The sequence below is a fragment of the Pangasianodon hypophthalmus genome, chromosome 30 (genome assembly GCF_027358585.1).
Source record: "Pangasianodon hypophthalmus isolate fPanHyp1 chromosome 30, fPanHyp1.pri, whole genome shotgun sequence".
Lineage (NCBI taxonomy): Eukaryota > Metazoa > Chordata > Actinopteri > Siluriformes > Pangasiidae > Pangasianodon > Pangasianodon hypophthalmus.
Genome location: NC_069739.1, coordinates 6,429,079 through 6,446,960, shown reverse-complemented (window position 1 = coordinate 6,446,960; position 17,882 = coordinate 6,429,079). Strand labels below are relative to the sequence as shown.

Below are 17,882 nucleotides of genomic sequence, written 5' to 3'. Positions count from 1 at the left end.
TGATGTAAAGAACCATTTCTATTTTAGGATATATTGCAAAGATTGAGAGAGGAAAAAAGAGGTAATGAAATGGATAATGTCCATACACCCGAAATCCAAATACACCCCAGTGAAATCATTTCCCACATAAAGGTTCACATAAAGGTTGAGCAACAGATGAAAAATGTGTCACTTGCCCAATGCCTGAATTTTTTTTAGGTGTTTTCAGGTCTTTTGTGTTATTTTTGAGAGGTATTTGGGCTGGAAATTTTGCTGAATCCTTGGCAACCATGGTTAATTATATTACCTCTTCTGTCCTTGTCTCTTACAACGGGAAACACACCTGCTGTATCAAACACAGTTTGACAAAGATACATCTACAACGGTTCAAAACAAACTGCTAGACTGGATGACTGTGTTGCTGACACTCAAAATTAAATTCACTACCTTGCAGCCTAATTTTAACCTAATTTTGTTTGAGGCTATGCTGTTGTTAATGTCATCCTGCCTCACCAAAATCTTTGGTCATCAGCCCCTGTTTGCAGGAACCTGGAGTTTGTATGCCTGAGACATTAGGACCCTCTGTTCTGGTGGGTGAAGTTTTCAGCTGTAAAGTGCCCTGACCTCTCAGGAGCATGCCCTGTGGATCTCTTTAGTGGTGATGGTGGGGTGTACTGTTTAGAGCACACTCCACAAGATGGTCAGAGGGCACTCAGGGGTTTGTTAGGGGTTTACAGGATTGACTCCACTGCCTAAAGCTTCCAAGAGGCAGAAGAAATCTTTACGGGCATTGGAACATGGAACTGTGCTGCAGTGACCTGAAAGTGCATGGCTGGTTTGTGGCCATGCGAATCCCACGATTCTGAAAACTGCACTCTCCTACCCAGGGATTATTTGGCAAAAACCCCAAAGAGCGACCCTGGCACACAGGCCAGAATTTGGAGGGGTTTGTTTGGTCAGTTAGAGTGGATTGCTAAACACACCTGTGTAGACTGTGTATAAACTAGCTTGGCAGAGAATCACCTATATCCTGACCTAATATTTCAATGTGCTTAACAGATTTAAAAAAAAAAAAAAAAAAAAAAAAAAGAACCCAGTTTTCTAAGCAAAAGTCATAATAATGAAGCAAAATATACAAGAGTACAACGTTTTACACAATTTACATAGTTACAAAAAAGAGTCATTAAAAATAGCAAAGATCACTTTATATTTGTCACCACAGACAATTCCCTGCCAGACCAGCAGAGGGCATCTCTCTCATAGTGTGAATTTCTTCCTTGGTGGTTCCACTGAGTTCCTGTACACACCTGTCTTGTGTTTCTCCTGATTGGTTCCCATTTATAACTTCTGTGTTTTCTCTCATTAGTTGCTTAGCATTTGTTTTCATGAGTTATCTAGTCTGTCAGAACTAGAAAGTAATGCAGCCTAAACATCACTTAGTAGATTGTCCAATTTTCAACTGAATGTTGTTTGTAGAGGACTTTTAACATTAGACATTGTCACAAAGCAGCTTTACAGCTCTATCCCAAATTCCTACCAATATGCCAAGGAAAATAATTGTACTGTCCTGTACATATATATATCGGACAATAAAGGCCTTCTTTCTTCTTTCTGCAGAAATCTGGATGTAGATTAAGATCTCGAATGATAGTATAGAAACAGCCCTCAAGATCAAGATTAAGGTTAAATTTGAAACACTAAGAGTATTTTTTTGCATTAATTTCTTTATTTAGGTAAAATTTCATCTAAAGAAAAAGGCTACATGCAAGCATTGAGAAAATGACACCCAAGATAGATAACAAGGATGACACTATGACATATGATAAAACCACCACATGAGAAAATATATGAATAGCTATTAATACTGCATATAAAAACAAATTAGGTAATGGAAAGAGTGATGAAAAGATTTTCCAAAAATAAGAAATGACACAGTGGTGGTTGAGGTTTCCTGAAAACCAAAGTATATAAAAGAGAGACACTCAGTCAGTGTGACAGTGTGTGTGTTTCACTTTGAGGGACTGGTGTGTGTGTGTAGAAAAATCAGTAATGATGAAGTGCTTGTATCTTTTGTCTGTTGTGTTTCACGTCACTGCAGGTGAGTGAAGTTATTTTCTATTTTCTATTACAGAAAGGAGAGAGAATATTAGCCAGTTCTTAGTTCAGCTGCTTTGTATTTAGTTCGTGTGCTTTCTGTCCAGACTGGGTATACAGTAGGCCGAAGTTCAGCCCTGTTCCTGAACAACCAAACCAACACTGCAAAATGTTTTTCAATTAACAACAGCTTTACTTACTATAGTGGTATAATATTAATAGGGACAACAGAGATGAACACATTCAGCAGAAATATTTGATTATGGCTTTATATTTTATAAAAGTAATGTTACTAAAATGTATTTTTAGTTAAAATTAGTTAGTTTAGTTAGTTTTACTAGCATGTATTTTTGGGTAAATTGCCCAAAGACAGCAGATTTTTTTCTTCCTTATTAACTTCAGTCTAAAATGCACTGATGAAGAGAGGTGGGCTAATGAATAAGGAGGATTCCCCTTCAGGAACTCGAGCTGCGTCACGAAACGCTATGGGAACGCCCCCGCGTGACCGCGCTCTGAATCACGTGTCTAATCCGTCCAATGGATGGGCAAGACGTCACGGGCGGGGTGACGTAGCGACCCGGAAGCATAAAAGCCCGAGCGGCGAGCCCCGCGTTAGCTTCCTGTTTTCAGCAAGCGCTCTGTGTTTATTGTCTGTCTATTTTCTGTCTGGTTGGTGTTTTATCGTTGGCATGTGTAGCGAGACCAAGGTACCAATAAGAATTTAGATTACCGACCACGCCACCCAGGGGAGTTATGCCCCCCTTAGGAAAACTAACTATACAAAAAAAAACCACCCACATTAAGCCCACATAAGGAACACTGGTTCGTACACAAGTAAACAGAGACAGGATTCACACTAAACAATTTCTTTATTGAATTCCTTTCAATGATTTTGTTACAACTCATAAAAAAAAAAGAATAGCAAACACTGCAAATATAACCAGGGTTCAGTTATTCTGTAGGCCTACAGGACAGAACACACACATAAAATAGGACAGGGGCTTACCACAGGGAGGCGATCTGGAAGGAGGGTCCAAAAAGACCACACGTGAAGCGCACACATACACTGCACAGCACACCCAGGTGACACTACACTGCCAGAAAGGTGAAACACACACAAACACAGGTACCCAGCCACCCGGTGCCAAGCCTCCCTGCCGGCGTCCCCCAACTCCTGAAACAGAACACACAAAAAGAAATGAACAAAAATACAGGAACAAAGAAAAACAAAAAAAAAAAAAAAAAAAGAAAGAAAGAAAAAAAAAACCATATACCAACAAAATTACACCAACATGCTCACATGCACACACAAACACACGCTAGCACCCCACACAAACACGCACACACAAACACACTACCAACTACCCACAAAAAAAACAGAAAAACACACACTCGTACAAACATCACCACTCTAACGATTTTAGCGCGCTGATGATCTAATTATACACACTGCGCAACAATTACAAAAAAAAACTGAATACACAGTATCACAAACAAAACAATAAAGAAATTCGCTAGAAACAAAACAGCAGCTCGCCGTCAGCAGACGGCCCCAATGGTTTGAAGTCACAGCAGCAAATCAGCAGCAGAAGTCACCTGCTAAATAAAGGACACCAAAGGCACCTATAAGCTCATATATAACTAGCTAATTAAAAAGAAAGATAAGAATTAACATAGCGACATACCACAAGCAGCGATGCAGAGGAGCTCCTTTAAAAAAAAGGGGAAACCTCCCAGTCAACCGACCACACAGCCTAATAGGGGCAGGTAACAGTGAATCAAGTGGCATACTAAAGCCAATATACTAAATATAGCAAGAAAGCTACATACCGGAAAGCAGGAACCGATGCAACACAACCTCAGGCTTACAACACTCACAGATGAGATATACGCACTATAAGCGCAAACAAGCAGCAACAAACTCCTGGAGCAGGACTCCAACAACTGCACCCTTTACAATCAAGGCACAGACCTCTACGGGCTCCGACTAACAGGAGAAAACCCAGGGTAGACGAGCAAACCAACAAAAAAAAACTGCCACTTACCTTAGCATCGCCAACGCCGTGCTTTTAAAGGATCTCCGAGGCTAACAATTGTCACAAATCAGTCGCATCTAGTGATGTCATACAGGTGCGACACAACACCAAAAAAAACTGCCACTTACCTTAGCATCGCCAACGCCGTGCTTTTAAAGGAGCTCCGAGGCTAACAATTGTCACAAATCAGTCGCATCTAGTGATGTCATACAGGTGCGACACAACACCGTTGCTGTAGCTTAAAGACACAGGCACCTCAACATCTATCCACTACAATCGCCTAAAGCCAAGGATAAGACAAAGGGCGAGAGCGGGCAGCGCTTCAGGCCGTGTGTTCCTCCCTGTCCGCGATTTATTACGGGCAGGGATACACACAGTCTGTGTGTTGCCTGTTTGGGAGCGGAGCATGTTCAGTCAGCTCTCGAGGGAGCCGGCTGCGCACATTGCGAGCGTTTACCGCTGCGCACTCTCCACTCCCGCTGGGCTCTCTTTGAGGAGGGAGCCCTCACTAGTGTGCCTCGCGGTGCCGGCCCCGCTTCTGCTGAGGCAGAGCGGCGGTTGCGCTCGCGAGGCTCGCAGATGGACCTGGCGGAGGGAATGGAGACGGGCCCGTCCCTTTCTCCTTCCTCACCCTCCAGGTCCTCTGTCCCCTCCCTGGGCTCGGAAGCACGCTCTGCGGTTTCTTCCCCCCGGGGAGTGGACTCGGCGCTCCACCTATTGTCCTCCGGGGAGGTCGATGTGGAGAGCGTCGACCCTGAGCCGCAGTCTCCTCAATACGGGGAGCTGCTCGAGGTGGTTGCGCGGGCAGTCGCTAAGCTTAGCATTGACTGGCCCGCTGAGTCACGGCCTGAGCCTCAGGGCTCTAGACTGGAGGAGCGTTTTTTGCGCAGTAGGCCACCACCTCCGCCCCGGAGCCTGCCCTTTTTTCCGGACCTCCACACTGAGGTGTGGAGGTCCTGGAATAGGCCGTTTTCAGCCCGGTTGTTCAGCCCCACTTCTTCCCATTACGCTAATGTGGCGGGGCTGGACTACTCCGGCTACAGGGCGATGCCCAGGGTTGAACAGACGCTAGCCAGCTATCTGTCCCCTGCTGCTGCATCGTCCCTGAAGGCTCTGGCGTTGCCTACCAAGCCGCTGCGGACCACCTCAGCGCTGGTAGGCAAGGCGTACACGGCAGCAGGTCAGGCCGGTGCGTGTCTGCACACCATGGCGGTGTTACAGGCGTACCAGGCTGACCTGCTTAAAGAGCTGGATGAGCAGGGGGAGAGTACATCTGAGCAGGTAGCTGAGCTGAGGCGGGCCGCTGATCTGTCCCTCCGCGCCACCAAGGAGACCGCCCGTGCTATTGGTCGGTCTATGGCAGTCCTGGTGGCGGCGGAGAGGCATCTCTGGCTGACCCTGTCCGATATGAAAGAGAAGGACAGGGTCGTGCTCATGGACGCCCCGCTTACTCCCTTGGGCCTGTTTGGTGACGTGGTAGACTCCGTCGTCGAGGGATACCAGCAGGCCCGTGCTCAGGCGGCGGCGTTCCAGCGGTTCCTCCCCCGTCGCTCTCTAGCTTGTGGGGCTGCCGGGCGGGGGCAGCCCCCTCCGTGTACGGCCCCCTCCTACAGGGAGGCCCAAAAGCAGAGCGTCGCCTCCCGTGCTCCCCCGAGGCGGGAGCAGGAGTCGCGACGACACTCTGGGCCTGGCCCTTCGGGCACTAAGGCGGATCTGAGGACCGTCTTCATGTCCAGAAGGGCCGCGGCTAAGAAGCCCTGATGGTTTTGGCCCAGGGCTTTCGAGGGCGGGCCCCTCTGGGGCGACGCGGCGTACGCCTCATCTTACGGTGCCCGGGTCCCCCCCAGTGCCCTCAGGAGGTCGATCTGCCAACCCTGCCACCTATGGTGCTTCAGGGCGCAGCGGTCTCCGGCGAGCGCCTCTCCCAGTTCTCGTCCGGCAACGTAGCGGGTCTGGGAGGCTCGCGGCCTCTCCTGAGGCCTTCGCAGTGGTTAGCTCATTTCCCCCATGTCGGTTCGCCGCCTCAGGGCACCCAGCTAACCGCTTCTATTACACCAGAGGTCAGTCTCGAGAGACTGATTCCCTTAGTGAGCTTTCTGGCAGTGTGGAAACTTCTGCCGAATGTGTCTCATTGGGTCCTGCGTACTGTAGAAAGAGGCTACAGAATTCAGTTCGGCTCGCCTCCACCTCGTTTTTCTGGGGTTCTTCCCACTGTGGTGGGTCCCGAGCAGGCTCTGGTATTGGAGCAGGAAGTACGTACTCTCCTGAGGAAGGAGGCCATCGAGGTGGTCCCTCCTCACGACAGAGAGTCAGGGTTCTACAGCCGGTACTTCATTGTTCCCAAGAAGGGGGGAGGGCTGCGTCCCATTTTGGACTTGCGGCAATTGAACCTCTCAGTCGCTCGACTGAAGTTCAGGATGCTTACGGTCACTCAGGTCGTGTCTCAGATCAGGTCCGAGGACTGGTTCGTCACGATCGACCTAAAAGATGCGTATTTCCACATCTCCATCCTTCCCCCGCACAGGAAGTTCCTGAGGTTCGCTTTCGGGGGCGAAGCTTACCAGTATCGGGTTCTTCCCTTCGGCCTAGCACTCTCACCCCGCACCTTCACGAAGTGCGTGGATGCTGCCCTGGCTCCGATGCGACTACAGGGCATCCGCATACTGAACTATATCGGCGACTGGTTGATTTTAGCTCATTCAGAGCAGATGGCGGCTCGGCATCAAGATGCCGTTCTCGCCCATATGAAGGAACTGGGGTTAAGACTAAACGCCGAGAAAAGCGTGCTTTCTCCAGCTCAGAGAACTGCTTATCTAGGCGTCGTGTGGGATTCGACCACGATGCAGGCATGTTTGTCTCCTGCTCGGATCGAGTCGGTCCTCACAGCGGTCGCGAGAGCGAAAGTAGGCCGGTCACTCACTGTAAAGCAGTTTCAGAGACTGCTGGGCCTATTGGCAGCTGCGTCCAACGTGATACCGTTTGGCCTGCTGCACATGAGACCCCTACAGTGGTGGCTCAAGACCAGGGGGTTTTTCCGAAACAGAGGAAACCCGCTCCGCATGATCAAGGTCACGCGGCGACGCCGCCGTGCCTTAGCTGTGTGGAGAGAACCTGGGTTCTTGTCTCAGGGCCCGGTCCTGGGAGCTCCTGGTCGCCGCGTAGTGCTAGCGACGGATGCGTCCCTCACCGGATGGGGAGCGGTCATGAGTGGCTGTCCTGCCCGTGGTCTGTGGAGCGGCCGCCATCTCACTTGGCACATCAACCGCCTGGAGATGCTGGCCGTGTTTCTAGCTCTGAAACACTTTCTCCCAGACCTAAGAGGCCGCCACGTGTTGGTGCGCACCGACAACACAACGGTGGTCTCTTACATCAACCGCCAGGGAGGTCTGTGTTCGCGCCCCCTTTACAGGCTGGCGCTCCAGATCCTTGTGTGGTCCCAAGGGAACCTCCTCTCATTGAGAGCGGCCTACATCCCTGGTCATCTTAACGTGGGAGCGGACGCCCTGTCGAGGCAGGGGCCGGTGCCCGGGGAATGGAGACTCCACCCCGAGGTGGTGGAGCTCATATGGCGTATGTTCGGCAGAGCCCAGGTGGATCTGTTTGCGACGCAGGAGACGTCGCACTGTCCCCTTTGGTTCTCTCTGATTCATCCAGCTCCTCTTGGACTGGATGCCATGGTACAGCCGTGGCCGAGGCTGCGTCTGTACGCCTTTCCTCCGGTCGCTCTGCTCCCGGGAGTTCTGGAGAGAGTGCGCCGGGACGGAATTCGTCTACTGTTAGTAGCCCCGTTCTGGCCAGGCTGAGTATGGTTCTCGGACCTGATTTCCCTCCTAGACGGCTCCCCATGGGAGATTCCGATCAGGAAGGATCTCCTCTCACAGGCGGGGGGCCATCTTCACCCCCACCCGGAGCTGTGGAAGCTGTGGGTGTGGCCTCTGTGGGGGCACAACTCCGCGCTTCCGGTCTCTCAACCGAGGTTGTGGAGACCATCCTCCAGTCCGGAGCTCCCTCTACGAGGAAACTGTACGCCCTGAAGTGGAAACTTTTCACTTCCTGGTGCGGAGACCGCCGGCTTGACCCTGTTCACTGCCCAGTTGGTACAGTGCTGGAGTTCTTGCAGGCCCGCCTCTCCGCGGGACTGACCCACTCCACCCTGAAGGTGTACGTGGCGGCTATTGCGGCCTGCCACGCCCCTCTCGATGGCCAGTTAATGGGCAGGCACCCCTGGGTAACACGTTTCCTCCGCGGTGCGCTGAGGATCAGACCTCCAGCTCGATCTTGGGTCCCCTCGTGGGACCTGGCCGTGGTTTTAGAGGCTCTCTGCAAACCCCCCTTCGAGCCCATAGAGGAGATTTCAGACCGTCTTCTGACGTTGAAAACTGCCTTTCTCTTGGCAATTTCCTCTCTTAGGAGAGTGGGGGATCTTCAGGCCCTCTCGGTGGCCCCTTCCTATTTAGACTTTGCGCCTGGTTTGGCCAAAGCATTCTTGTACCCCCGAGCGGGGTACGTACCGAAAGTCCCCTCCTCGGCACCACGGCCGGTCGTGCTGCAGGCTTTCTGTCCTCCTCCCTTCAGGGAGCCCGACCATTGGAAGCTCAATTGTACGTGTCCAGTGCGAGGTATACTCGTTCCCATAGCGTTTCGTGACGCAGCTCGAGTTCCTGAAGGGGAACGTCTCCAGGTTACGTATGTAACCATGGTTCCCCAAGGGAACGAGACGCTGCGTCTCGGTGCCACACTTCCGGCGTCCCTGCGGCGCTTGCTTCATTTTCCAGTAAGCTAACGCGGGGCTCGCCGCTCGGGCTTTTATGCTTCCGGGTCGCTACGTCACCCCGCCCGTGACGTCTCGCCCATCCATTGGACGGATTAGACACGTGATTCAGAGCGTGGTCACGCGGGGGCGTTCCCATAGCGTTTCGTGACGCAGCGTCTCGTTCCCTCGGGGAACCATGGTTACATACGTAACCTGGAGACGTTTTACAGTGAGATTATTTTACATCCCTATAATACTTACAGTGTATGTTTTTACACATTTACTGAATTATATCTCTCACAACCTCTGTTTTATTGAATGTATCTATAATAACTCATAACTCAAGTGTAATAGAAAAGTTATTTTCCTGTAAGTTGTACATCACTTCCTCATGCTGCTCTTAGCTGTAAATAGATGCTGTGAATTTCACACCTTTTTCTGCTGTCCCTCTGTCAGTGACCACCATCTTCACTTCCTACATTATGCCTTATTTTTTTTATTATTATTTTTTTTTAACAAACAGTTATATGTCATTATTAATACTGTGTTCACATTTTCAAAACTCACCTTAGCAGGCTATATGGACTGAACTGTGTATCAATTTTCAATGCTTTGACACAAAAAGGATTGAATTTCTCACTCAAACTCAACCTCCAACAAAACTCTGAGTATCTACAAATAATTTTTCACATGTTCACATATGATTTTCAAAACTAATCAATACAAGATCGAAACCAAAGTGGTACTTTTTATAATAATAAAAAATTAAAATTGTAAAGAATAAACAACCAACCAAACAAACAAATAAATAATCACAGCTGATTTCCAATTTACCCTTACCCAGGTGTTCTGTTTTTCACTTCTTTACAATCTATACAAAATCTGTGGACCTATGAGCAGCGTGGTGATGCAGTGGGTAGTGTTGTCTCCTCACAGCTCCAGTGTCCCCGCTTCAATCCTCAGCCCGGGGTCCCATCTGTGTGGAGTTTTGTGCTTGTACTCTCCATTTCCATGTAGGTTTCCTCTGATTTCCTCCCTCCTCCTAAAACATGCCAGTAGGTGGACTGGCTAAGATAAATAGCTCCTTGTTATGATTTTGTGTGTGTGTGTGTGGTTCGTGCATTTGACTGGTGTACAATCCAGGGTGTATTTCTGGTATAGTCCAGGTATATGTTGTTGAGAGAGAGCCTTTGCTACTGTTCTGGTAGAAAGAGATGGGTTTGAGGGGTGTATGAAATTTTTCAATAGTTATAGTACATTATGGATGTGAGGTTAACTGCTGTACTGAGCTGCATGCTGGTAGAGCCAACTGTGTGAAGAGTTTTGAAAAAAGTCAACATAGTATTGAGAAAGGTGTGTAAATAATTGTAAAAAGTGGAAACTGATCCGTATAAAGAAATCTGCACATTGTATAGTATTAATCTCTCCAAATTGTTTATTTTCAGATGTAGTTATAACATGGTGTCTAACCACAGCTGTCTAACTACAAGTGGCTCTCTGGGGAAAACACACACATGATCACAAGATAGTGTAACACACAGTAGTTAGGAACTGGGCTGAGAAACAAGAGATTAGGGGTTTTGAGTCCAGCTGATGATGTTCCACTACTGACCCTGTGTGTTTAATAAACCTCTTAATGACAAACTGGACAATTCCTTCAACCTCATGACTTTTTTTATTGCTCTCACCATCAGCTGTGAGCTTTATATTGAAGGAAGCGAACCTTTCCTAAACAAACCCAACACTAAAACATGGTACCATCCTAACTAAACAAAATAAAAACAAATAAACATAATTATCTGCTTGCTGGATGTCCCAAATCTCAATTTATCCCAAAATGTATTTTCCATAGGAACTAATAATTCTTAAATATAAAGTAGTAGTAAAACAGACACATTTCAAGACTTTGGAATTAAATGTACTGAAGCATAAGTATACTCATAAAATTTCAGTTTGAAACATTGTACTTCATAGTCTATTCAGTAGAATCTGAAATTTTGTATGTTTGTTTCTGTAGGCTGTGGTCTCTCTGGTGATAAGAATCAGGTAGAAATCTATGGACACAAAGGTGGTTCAATGCTGTTACCCTGCTTCTGCTCTGACCTGCACACCAAACCTCAAAAATTCACCTGGGAGAGCTACAGAACAGGACGTCTGACAGAAATGTTAAATGATGAAAACTACCATGGCAGACTTCAGCTGTTTAATAACATTTCTGCTGCTAATCTGTCTCTGCTCATATCTGACCTGAGAGAAGAGGATCAGGGAGTCTACAGGTGCAGCACTGAGAAGGAACACAGAGAGGTCTGGCTTTATGTTAAAGGTAAAGCATTTAAAGACAAAATAGAAGTTGATATTCATTGTGAAAGCAGCCTTGGTAAGTGTTCAAATTAATTATAGTTACATACGTAACTACTCCATTTAACATAACTAAATGGGGCTTAATCTAGGAGTCATATTGTGACACATCAGTATCAAGTTATAAATAACAATAAATACAGATTATGGTATCAGACTGGACTGAATCTTCAGAATGTATTTGACATATTTCTCAGTCTAATCTATTTATTTATTTACAATGTAGTGTTTATAGAGCTACATGACACCTGTGTAATCTATTCATGACAACTGACATAAGCCTACATAAACATTGATAAAGTCTTCAGTAGATGTCACTGTCAGTATGTTTTGTCAGTTTTTATGTTAAGCTATAAAAGTTTAAGTTCATGTTAATATCTTATACATCAGAATTATATGTTAATATGACATGAAACATTAAAACCAATCTCACTAAAATTTACAGTCAGAGTAAATCTACATAACACACATTACGTAATGATGTAAAGTAAGTCAACCTGGAAAGTGTCATAACACCATTTTATGTCTACAGAAATGTGTCACTAGACTAGGTGTTATATCAGCTTAACGTTATCACTGATAAACACAGTCTGTATGTCAGCTTACACAATAGGAAGTCTTTTTAAATACATGTCTTTATATATATTTATTTAGGTTAATGTCATATGTTATGAAGGGTTTATGTAGGTGTCATGTAGCCCTATGAAGATGTCCCTTAAGTAATGTCTTACCTTTATTTATAAGCTTGTCAGGGATTTGTAGAGGCAGCAGTGGATGCAAGTGCAGATTTATTGAAATAAAGTGCAAAACAAACAACCATGAAAACACAGATCATGAACATAAACGATGGATAATAGGCAAAACACATACACCAAGAGCTTGGCTGTGATATATACGACAAGACATGAACACAGCAACAACCACAAAAGCTTGACAGTGAGGTGCACAAACACTAGAACTTATGTAGGACTGCTAAGAAAGGTGAGATGAACAAAGGTGAGCGTGATTAGGAAATGAGACGTGCTGGGGCTGCTGGAAAGTGTAGTTCTGTGCCCTTTGGGCACTATCATGACAAAGCTAAGGTACATGCCATAAATACATATATTAATATGTATTGTTAATATGTATTAATAATATGTATTAATAATATGTATTAATATGTAATGTTTTTTATGCAAGATGTATGTCTTAATTGGGATTATTATTTCCAATTTGTAAGAGTATCATTAGCTGAAATAAAATAATTAAAACCATGTTACTGATTATTAAAGTTTTAGCAGTTATTAAAATGAAAATAAGCCAGTATAGGTTCAGTACTGTGTATCAGAGTCCTAGTATTGGATTTATATAGGGAATTTAAACAGGTGATAGGCACAGTCTTTAAAAATCTCTTCTGATTTGCAGCAGTTAACTGTTGTGATTTACAAGCAGGGAATATTAATAATTGCAGTACTTTTGTTATTAACTGTAAATGTTATGTTTACAGGCTGTGAGCTGGTGAAGAAGGCAGAGGTAGAGCACATGACTGGGTTTACAGGAGAGTCTGTACTTCTGCCCTGCGTCTGCACTGACCTACAGGCCAAACCACAGTCTCTAAAATGGGAGTTTAATGGAATCAGTCACTTTCAGGAAATTTACCCTGAACAGACTGGACATCACAGAAACAGAGTCACACTGGTCAGAAACTCTCCAGGAAACCTCTCTCTACTCATATCAGACCTGACTGAAGAGGACCAGGGAATCTACACATGTTCTGTACAGGCTGATAGAAGATATTTCAGACTATATGTTAAAGGTAGAGTTTTTCATTAATGACTGTGAGCATGCTTTACTCCAGTGTCATGTGCCACATTACTATCAGTGATAAAAACAGTCATTCAGTCTAAAAGGTTTTGTCATCCTTTTCTGTAGGAAGGAGAGAAACTTCAACACAATCAAGGAAAACAGACACAACACCTCCATCAGAATGGCCTCAGAGTAAAACAACAAACTCTCCACCTGCATCATCCTCAACAACACTGGAACAAAATAACCAGCAAACTCACAGCAGCCTCTCTCTAGGTGCCAAAACTTTTCATCAGCAATGAAAAAACACTTCTGTATTGTTATATTTATTTTCTGAATTACATCTATGACAATCTCTGTCTTACTGAATGTGTAGCACTGCGAGGTTGCAAGGGGCAGAACACAGACAACAGGAGGCAGAAGTGGGGGGGAAAGTGCTCTTTATTTTAAGCGCTGGTGTATGGGAAAGGCTTGTGTGAAGGTGAGGGTGGGTGGTGCAGAAAGATGAGGCCACGGTTGTCCCAGAGCTGGGCGCGGTGGACATAGGGCAGCAGCATTGCGGCGGGACCCAGGAGGCACGGCGGTTGCTCTCAGGGTAGGCAAGGGTTGGCGTGCAGGGGTCCAGCCTCTTTGTCCTCGCTGACGCCGGCTTCTAGCAGAGAGAGGGGGAGAGAGATGTTAGTAGCCTGCTTTACCATACCTTTCTTCTCCTGAGAACTGCCGCTGGCCCCTTTTATACTCTCCTGGAGATATAAAATATATACTTTCTGCAGGAGGGTAGGGAGAACGCACCTGTTTCTTCGTTGCGGGCCGGGGATATTCCTTAACTGCTTCCACCTTCTTCTCCTGTGGCTTTAGAAGCACCCAGCTGATCCAGATGACACTTCCTGGGATTGACAGTCAAGCCAGCCTTCTGGATCTCTCCCAGGACCTCCCCAAGGTGGTAGAGGTGGTCGCACCATGTGGAGGAGTGAATGACAACATTGTCCAGGTAGGCGGCTGCAAACTGACGATGTGGCCACAGGATAATGTCCATTAGGTGTTGGAATGTGGCTGGAGCTCTGTGCAGGCCAAAGAGGAGAACCTGGTACTGCCAGTGGCTGCTGGCGGTGGTGAAGGCCATCTTTGGCTTGGCCTCTGGGCTGAGGTCCACTTGCAATACCCCTTGGTGAGGTTGAGGGTTCTCTCCCCAGTCGCTCCACCAGGTCGTCAACCCTGGGGAGGGGGTAGCTGTCAAAGTCTGAGACCTGGTTGAGCCGCCGGAAGTCGTTACAAAGGCAGATGCTTCCGTCAGGCTTGGGGACCACCACAATGGGGCTGGACCAGATGCTGGCAGACTACTGAATCACCCCGTCCCAGAGCATACGGCTGACTTCCTCCTCTATAGCCTTATGGTGTGCCTCTGGGATGCGGTAGGGCTGCTGTCTAACCACAACTCTCGGTGCGGTCTTGATGTCGTGGTGGACCAGATTTGTTAGGTCCGTGGTGGAGGAGAGTAGACATCAGCAAACTGGTCCACCAACTCAGATAGCTTCTCGCTCTGCGTCGGGGTGAGCTCCTCTCCTTGGTGGACCAAGGTATGCTCGGGTGGACCTGTGGGAAGACTATCAAACACAGACACCACAGGAGCTGGTTCGACCCATTTTTTTCAGTAGATTGAAGTGGTAAAGTAACGGGACCCACTTTCTTGAGGACCATGTACAGACCCTGCGAGTGGGCCAGGAACTTGCAGGAGGCACTGGGAAGGAGGAGGAGGACCTGGTCCCCAGGCTGGAACTCTCTGGGCTGAGCAGGCTGTTTGTAGACCCTTTGTTGTTCCCATTGGGCGGCCTCCATATACTCCAGGACAATGGAGATGACATGGTCATTTCAATCCTGCATTTCTTGTATATATTCCATGAGGGAACGGAATGGGGAAGGCTGCTCTTCCTAGGCCTCCTGGGCCACATCCAGCAGTCCTCAAGGTCTGAAGAGGAGCTCGAAGGGGATGAAGCCGGTGGACGCCTGTGGAGTGTCTTGGACAGTGAAGAGGATGTACAGAAGGATAAGGTTCCAGTTCCTCCATTCCTCTTCTACCACATGCCACAGCATGCTCTTGAGAGTCTGGTTGAAGCACTCCACGAGGCCATCAGTCTGGGGGTTGTAGATGGATGTCCTTAGGTGCTTTACCTGCAACAACCGACACAGATCCACCATTAGCTTGGACATAAAGGGCGTACCTTGGTTGGTGAGGACGTCCTTAGGAATCCCGATGTGGCTGAAGATGAGGGGGAGCTGTCTGGTGATGACTTCTGCAGCAGCCCCACGAGGTCCATGCCTATCTGCTCGAAAGGGATGCCGATGATAGGGAGAGGAATGAGGGGAGCTGGTGCCGGCTTATAACGCGTGGTCCTCTGACACTGTGGGCACCGCTGGCAGAACACGTGGCTTGGGTCTTGCTGTGGAGGACCACCAGCACTTCACAGGGCTGGCCTCGGCTCTCCGTCCGGAAGTATAAAAGGCCCCAGTGCACCAGGAAGTATGCAGCTGGGAGTGTCCACTCTGGGTCCTGCTGGAGTCATTCGATGACTTGCACCTGGCCCCAACAGTGCTTCAGCCTGTTGTCCTCCTTTTGTTCCCACTCGAAGTTCCCCTCCTGGGTGACCTGCAAAAACACAGAGGAGACAGGGTTAGTAGGAGTGGGGGTCTCACCTGATGAGGTCACCCCGGCGTCACCTTTGCCCTGGGCAAAGGCCACGGCCACATCACTCTGGGCCTCCGTCTCCGAGGAGGTCTCGATGCCCTGGCAGTGGAGAACCCCAGCCAGTCTCAACCCAGGAGCAGAGGCACGGGGAGTTCTGGGATGAGGCCCACGAGGAGCGGTCACTCCTCGGCCTGATGTTTGACTCTGACTCTAGCAGCACGCACCTCTGCCTTAGGTGGGGGTGATAGCATGGAGGCACGGGCCAGGGTTATGGTGCTTCCAGAGTCCAGGAGGGCTGAGACTGGCCTGCCGTTTACCTCCACAAGGATGGTCGGGGAGCTGGGAGGAGTTGCTGTGTGGAGAGCACAGCCTGCGAGCCAGGGCTTGTCGACTCGTTAGTTGGCGGTGGGGTCCAGCTCAGTAGGCGGAGCAGTTGGTGGTGAGCCTCCTCTCCCCATGAGAATGCTGGTCCATGTGCCACAGCAGTGGAGGCCGGGGAAACTCTCGATGATCACCCCTGCCGATTTCCAAGGTGGCCACTGAGCGCTCCATTGCCTCGAGCATCTCCCGGGGTTGCGCGCACCCCGCATGCCAACATTCTACTGCATCCACTGATAGCCATGTTGTCATCCCGATGTCTGAAGCTGCTGGTGTATAAAATATGCCACTTCGGCTTCATCTGTTTTGTTGTGTCTCTGCCACAACTGGTTTCTGCATAACGTTCTCTCAAGAGTCCGGAGACATAGGTTTATGTTGCGACTCTTCCAATAAAATCAAGTTTTCTCTATTTGTGAAGCCACAGCAAAAATAATCCTCTATAATGTATTCCATAATCATACAGGCCTGCTGTCCGATGACACACAAAGACAGACACAATGATCAAGAAATGCAACTAAGAAAGTACGTAATTGTGAGAAAGTCCAAATTCTGAGATATAAAGTCACAATAACCTTTTTTAACGTTTTTCTCCGGGGCGGAAACGGGCTTCATACCCACGCTCTATCAATCCCCGGGTGATGATGGCATAGATGACTCGTCATATTAGATGTATTGCCATGAGAATACGGCATTCGCGTCGAGCAGTGTCTACAAACAGTGACTGTTTTCTCAACCTTTTTTTGACCATCGCCGTTGTAACTGATTGCAAACCCAAAATTACAGTGGCCCTAAAGTGCAAAACACTTTGACAAACCAAAAACACAACAGCAAATAAAATAACAGCAAAATCAAAAACACAACAGCAAATAAAATAACAGCAAAATCAAAAACACAACAGAAAAATAAAAAACACAACATTAACTCAAAATGGAAAGGTTAGGTCCTTAATGAACATCACCTGCTCGTTTCTGATTGGACACGGGGTATGACTATCAAAGTGTAAAGGAACTATGCTTTTTCAGTCTGCTGATATCTTAGACTAGCGAAAACGCTTGAATGATTTAAGTTCTTTTCTTCTGTTTCACAAATGTTTTGCCCTTAATGTGGCAAAAGCTTTGAAGCCGTTCCAAGCTTCACTTAATAATAATAATAATAGTTATAATAATAATAATGGTTCTTAAATGGTGTTATTTTAAATTTATTTTTATTTGGCGTAATGCTTTTTACCATCGCTTTAAACTTGATCGATTTGCCCATTTTTTTAAATCTAAACTTTTAGTCTGTATACTCATAGATACTGTGAATTGTTGTCTGTTTTGTTACTGATTTATTTAAAATGATCGTTTTGTAGAAAGTTAAGTTGCTTTGGTTGTGTAAGAGCTCACGGATGCTCATTTTCTGAATTCAGCGCTATTACCGCTAAGTGTCTGAAAGCCGCGCCCACAAATTTTTACGTGCAGCTAGATTAACCGTGGTTTCGGGAGGAGTGGCTGCTTAACCGCAGTGACTTGGAACAGCTTCAAAGCTTTTGCCACACGAAAGGCAAAACATTTCAACCTCATGACTTGTGTTTTGTTCTCACCATCAGCTGTGAGCTTTATATTGACAGAAGTGAACCTTGTCATGTGCTAACAGTGGTAAAAACAGTCATTAGTTTTAATAAGATTTGTCATTCTTTTCTGCAGGAACAAGAGGAACTTCAACACAATCAAGGAAAACAGACACAACACCTCCATCAGAACAGCGTCAGAGTAAAACAACAAACTCTCCACCTGCATCATCCTCAACAACACTGGAACAAGATAAACAGCAAACA

The 17,882-nt window shown here is 47.1% G+C and overlaps 1 long non-coding RNA gene across 1 annotated transcript; it reads right to left on the bottom strand.

Annotated features, from left to right (window-relative positions):
- Window positions 1-13,428: 13,428 nt before the first annotated feature.
- On the bottom strand, window positions 13,429-17,056 carry LOC117596599 (uncharacterized). Its single transcript, XR_004577657.2, has 2 exons — window positions 13,798-17,056; window positions 13,429-13,657 (listed from the first exon to the last, which is right to left on the bottom strand). It is a non-coding gene; the product is annotated as an uncharacterized LOC117596599 (long non-coding RNA).
- Between the last annotated feature and the right edge of the window lie 826 nt (window positions 17,057-17,882).